A 6,000-nucleotide genomic window follows, 5' to 3' on the forward strand; every position below is an offset into this window, starting at 1 on the left:
TGCCTCCAAGCTACAAAGGCTTTGTGTTGAACTACAACATGCAAGGGATGAACAAGTCTCCCTGCGAGTTGTTTGCGATGTTGAAAGTCGCAGAGTCTGAACTCCGTAAAGAGCATCAAGTGTTGATGGTGAATAAGACCACTAGTTTCAAGAGAAACGACAAAGGCAAGAAGGGCAATTCGAAGAAGAGCGGCAAGCCTGTTGCCAATCCGCCGAAGAAACCCAAAGCTGGACCTAAGCCTGAAACGGAGTGTTTCTATTGCAAGGGTATGGGTCACTGGAAGCGCAATTGCCCCAAGTATCTGGCAGATAAGAAGGCGGGCAAAGAAAAATCAGGTATATTTGATATACATGTTATTGATGTGTACTTAACCGGCTCTCGTAGCAGTGCCTGGGTATTCGATACCGGTTCTGTTGCTCATATTTGCAACTCGAAACAGGAACTGCAGAATAGACGAAGGCTGGCGAAAGACGAAGTGACGATGCGCGTAGGAAATGGTTCCAAGGTTGATGCAATCGCCGTCGGCACAGTGTCACTTCAGCTACCATCGGGATTAGTGATGAACTTAAATCATTGTTATTTAGTGCCTGCGTTGAGCATGAACATTATATCTGGATCTTGTTTATTGCGAGACGGTTACTCTTTTAAGTCTGAGGATAATGGTTGTTCTATTTCTATGAGTAACATCTTTTATGGTCATGCACCGAATGTGAGAGGATTGTTCATATTGAATCTTGATAGCGATACGCATATACATAACATTGAGACCAAAAGAGTTAGAGTAAACAATGATAGCGCCATATTTTTGTGGCACTGCCGCTTGGGTCATATTGGTGTAAAGCGCATGAAGAAACTCCATGCTGATGGACTTTTGGAGTCACTTGACTTTGATTCACTTGACACGTGCGAACCATGCCTCATGGGCAAGATGACTAAGACTCCGTTCTCCGGAACAATGGAGCGTGCAAGTGACTTATTGGAAATCATACATACCGATGTGTGTGGTCCAATGAGCGTGGAGGCACGCGGCGGATATCGTTATTTTCTCACCTTCACTGACGATTTAAGTAGATATGGTTATGTCTACTTGATGAAGCACAAGTCTGAAACATTTGAAAAGTTCAAGCAATTTCAGAGTGAAGTGGAAAATCATCGTAACAAGAAGATCAAGTTCCTACGTTCTGATCGTGGGGGTGAATATCTGAGTTTCGAGTTTGGTGCTCACTTAAGACAATGTGGAATTGTTTCACAGTTAACACCGCCTGGAACACCACAGCGTAATGGTGTGTCCGAACGTCATAATCGTACTTTGTTAGAGATGGTGCGATCTATGATGTCTCTTACTGATTTGTCGTTATCATTTTGGGGTTATGCATTAGAAACAGCTGCATTCACTTTAAATAGGGCACCATCAAAATCCGTTGAGACGACACCATACGAACTGTGGTATGGCAAGAGGCCAAAGTTGTCGTTTCTTAAAGTTTGAGGATGTGATGCTTATGTCAAAAAGCTTCAGCCTGAAAAGCTGGAACCCAAAGCGGAAAAATGCGTCTTCATAGGTTACCCAAAAGAGACAGTTGGGTACACCTTCTATCTCAAATCCGAGGGCAAAGTGTTTGTTGCTAAGAAACGGAGCTTTTCTCGAGAAAGAGTTTCTCTCGAGAGAATTGAGTGGGAGGAAGATAGAACTTGACGAGGTTGTCGAACCTCTCATCCCTCTGGATGGTGGCGCAGGGCAAGGGGAAACCTCTGTCATTGCGACGCCGGTTGAGGAGGAAGTTAATGATGATGATCATGAAACTCCAGTTCAAGTTTCTGTTGAACCACGCAGGTCGACGAGATCACGTGCTGCTCCAGAGTGGTACGGTAATCCCGTCTTATCAATCATGTTGTTAGACAACAATGAACCTGCAAGTTATGAAGAAGCAATGGTGGGCCCAGATTCCAACAAATGGCTAGAAGCCATGAAATCCGAGATAGGATCCATGTATGAGAACAAAGTGTGGACTTTGGAGATACTACCTGAGGGCCGCAAGGCTTTTCAGAATAAATGGATCTTTAAGAAGAAGACAGACGCTGACGGTAATGTGACCGTTTATAAAGCTCGACTTGTGGCAAAGGGTTTTTCACAAGTTCCAGGAGTTGACTACGATGAGATTTCTCACCCGTGGCGATGCTTAAGTCCGTCAGAATCATGTTAGCAATAGCTGCATTTTTCGATTATGAAATCTGGCAGATGGATGTCAAAACGGCGTTCCCTAACGGTTTCCTTAAGGAAGAGTTGTATATGATGCAACCCGAAGGTTTTGTCGATCCTAAGAATGCTAACAAGGTGTGCAAGCTCCAGCGATCCATTTATGGACTGGTGCAAGCATCTCGGAGTTGGAACAAACGCTTTGATGAGGTGATCAAGGCATTTGGGTTTATACAAGTGGTTGGAGAATCTTGTATTTACAAGAAAGTGAGTGGGAGCTCTGTGGCGTTTCTAATATTGTATGTGGATGACATATTACTGATTGGAAACAACGTAGAGCTTTTGGAGAGCATAAAAGGTTACTTGAATAAAAGTTTCTCTATGAAGGACCTAGGAGAAGCTGCTTACATTCTAGGCATTAAGATCTATAGGGATAGATAAAAACGCCTGATAGGACTTTCACAAAGCACATACCTTGATAAAGTTTTGAAGAGGTTCAAAATGGAACAGTCCAAGAAAGGGTTCTTGCCAGTTTTACAAGGTACGAGATTGAGTAAGACTCAGTGCCCAGCAACTGATGAAGATAGAGAGCATATGCGCTCCGTCCCCTATGCTTCAGCCATAGGTTCTATCATGTATGCGATGCTGTGCACTAGACCGGATGTTAGCCTGGCCATAAGTATGGCAGGTAGGTTCCAGAGTAATCCAGGAGTGGATCACTGGACAACGGTCAAGAATATCCTGAAGTACCTGAAAAGGACTAAGGAGATGTTTCTCGTATATGGAGGTGACGAAGAGCTCGCCGTAAAAGGTTACGTCGATGCAAGCTTTGACACAGATCCGGACGACTCTAAGTCGCAAACCGGATACATATTTATTCTTAATGGGGGTGCAGTAAGCTGGTGCAGTTCCAAGCAAAGCGTCGTAGCAGATTCTACATGTGAAGCGGAGTACATGGCTGCCTCGGAGGCGGCTAAGGAGGGTGTCTGGATGAAGCAGTTCATGACGGATCTTGGAGTGGTGCCAAGTGCACTGGATCCAATAACCTTGTTCTGTGACAACACGGGTGCCATTGCCTTAGCAAAGGAACCACGGTTTCACAAGAAGACCAGACACATCAAACGACGCTTCAACCTCATCCGCGACTACGTCGAGGAAGAGGACGTAAATATATGCAAAGTGCACACGGATCTGAATGTAGCAGACCCGCTGACTAAACCTCTTCCACGGCCAAAACATGATCGACACCAGAACTGTATGGGTGTTAGATTTATTACAATGTAATTCACATGGTGATGTGAGGGCTGGATTATTGACTCTAGTGCAAGTGGGAGACTGTTGGAATTATGCCCTAGAGGCAATAATAAATATGGTTATTATTATAATTCCTGTATCAAGATAATAGTTTATTATCCATGCTATAATTGTATTGAATGAAGACTCATTTACATGTGTGGATACATAGACAAAACACCGTCCCTAGCATGCCTCTAGTTGGCTAGCCAGTTGATCAATGATAGTCAGTGTCTTCTGATTATGAACAAGGTGTTGTTGCTTGATAACTGGATCACGTCATTGGGAGAATCACGTGATGGACTAGACCCAAACTAATAGACGTAGCATGTTGATCGTGTCATTTTGTTGCTACTGTTTTCTGCGTGTCAAGTATTTATTCCTATGACCATGAGATCATATAACTCACTGACACCGGAGGAATGCTTTGTGTGTATCAAACGTCGCAACGTAACTGGGTGACTATAAAGATGCTCTACAGGTATCTCCGAAGGTGTTAGTTGAGTTAGTATGGATCAAGACTGGGATTTGTCACTCCGTGTGACGGAGAGGTATCTCGGGGCCCACTCGGTAATACAACATCACACACAAGCCTTGCAAGCAATGTAACTTAGTGTAAGTTGCGGGATCTTGTATTACGGAACGAGTAAAGAGACTTGCCGGTAAACGAGATTGAAATAGGTATGCGGATACTGACGATCGAATCTCGGGCAAGTAACATACCGAAGGACAAAGGGAATGACATACGGGATTATACGAATCCTTGGCACTGAGGTTCAAACGATAAGATCTTCGTAGAATATGTAGGATCCAATATGGGCATCCAGGTCCCGCTATTGGATATTGACCGAGGAGTCTCTCGGGTCATGTCTACATAGTTCTCGAACCCGCACGGTCTGCACACTTAAGGTTCGACGTTGTTTTATGCGTATATGAGTTGTATGGTTGGTTACCGAATGTTGTTCGGAGTCCCGGATGAGATCACGGACGTCACGAGGGTTTCCGGAATGGTCCGGAAACGAAGATTGATATATAGGATGACCTCATTTGATTACCGGAAGGTTTTCGGAGTTACCGGGAATGTACCGGGAATGACGAATGGGTTCTGGGAGTTCACCGGGGGGGGCAACCCACCCCGGGGAAGCCCATAGGCCTTGGGGGAGACACACCAGCCCTTAGTGGGCTGGTGGGACAGCCCACAAGTGCCCTATGCGCCAAGGAGAAGAAAATCAAGAGAGAAAGAAAAAAAAAGGAGGAGGTGGGAAGGAAGCGGGACTCCCTCCCACCAAACCTAGTCCAACTCGGTTTGGGGGGGAGAGTCCTCCCCCTTGGACTCGGCCGACCCCCTTGGGGCTCCTTGAGCCCCAAGGCAAGGCCCCCTCCCTCCCACCTATATATACGGAGGTTTTAGGGCTGATTTGAGACGACTTTTCCACGGCAGCCCGACCACATACCTCCACGGTTTTTCCTCTAGATCGCGTTTCTGCGGAGCTCGGGCGGAGCCCTGCTGAGACAAGGTCATCACCAACCTCCGGAGCACCGTCACGCTGCCGGAGAACTCTTCTACCTCTCCGTCTCTCTTGCTGGATCAAGAAGGCCGAGATCATCGTCGAGCTGTACGTGTGCTGAACGCGGAGGTGTCGTCCCCTCGGTACTAGATCGTGTGACTGATCGCGGGATTGTTCGCGGGGCGGATCGAGGGACGTGAGGACGTTCCACTACATCAACCGCGTTCTCTAACGCTTCTGCTGTACGACCTACAAGGGTACGTAGATCATTCATCCCCTCTCGTAGGTGGACATCACCATGATAGGTCTTCGTGCGCGTAGGAAATTTTTTGTTTCCCATGCGACGTTCCCCAACAGCGACTACCTATGTACTCTGGAATGTTTGGAAGGAGCAGAACATGTGAATCTTTAATGATGTCTCGCGTTCAGTGCTAGATGTTGCCTATCTAGTCATGGAAGACTTGAACCAAGTGCGTTCGCCATTTGTGCTCACTTGGTAGTTGCCTTTTGGGTTTGTACTGTAAATCTTGGGTTAGCTTGTAGCATGTAAGAAACTCTTTTACATTGTCTTTTCCCCCTATTTTTCCTTCTATATGAAATGGGTAGAGCACCTGCCTTTCACGTCAAAAAAAGAGAGGGGGGGGGTCTAATCTTAGCTCGAGAAGTTCACAATGACCAAGCCTTGTTGCCTTGAGCTTTGGCCACAAAGTCTAAGGTCAACCACTATGTGTGGATCTTGAGCGACCTACAAACTTCACAAGCTTTCTCGGGGCCAATCCACAATCTGAAAGCTCCCGAGTGACTCCAACCATCTAAGAGTTCCCATAATTTCAAGAGTAGCAATCTCCACGAATATCTCATGGGGGCGATTCAAGTTTTTCTTGGTGGAATCTTGGATCTAGGTCTCTTCTTTCTTTTCCCTCACTTGGATGGAAGACTAGTACTTCGAGGGAGAAGGAATCAATCTTAGGAAGGTCAACAATGTGGAAAATATCCGAAATCAA

Source organism: Hordeum vulgare, chromosome 1H (assembly GCF_904849725.1).
Source record: "Hordeum vulgare subsp. vulgare chromosome 1H, MorexV3_pseudomolecules_assembly, whole genome shotgun sequence".
NCBI lineage: Eukaryota > Viridiplantae > Streptophyta > Magnoliopsida > Poales > Poaceae > Hordeum > Hordeum vulgare.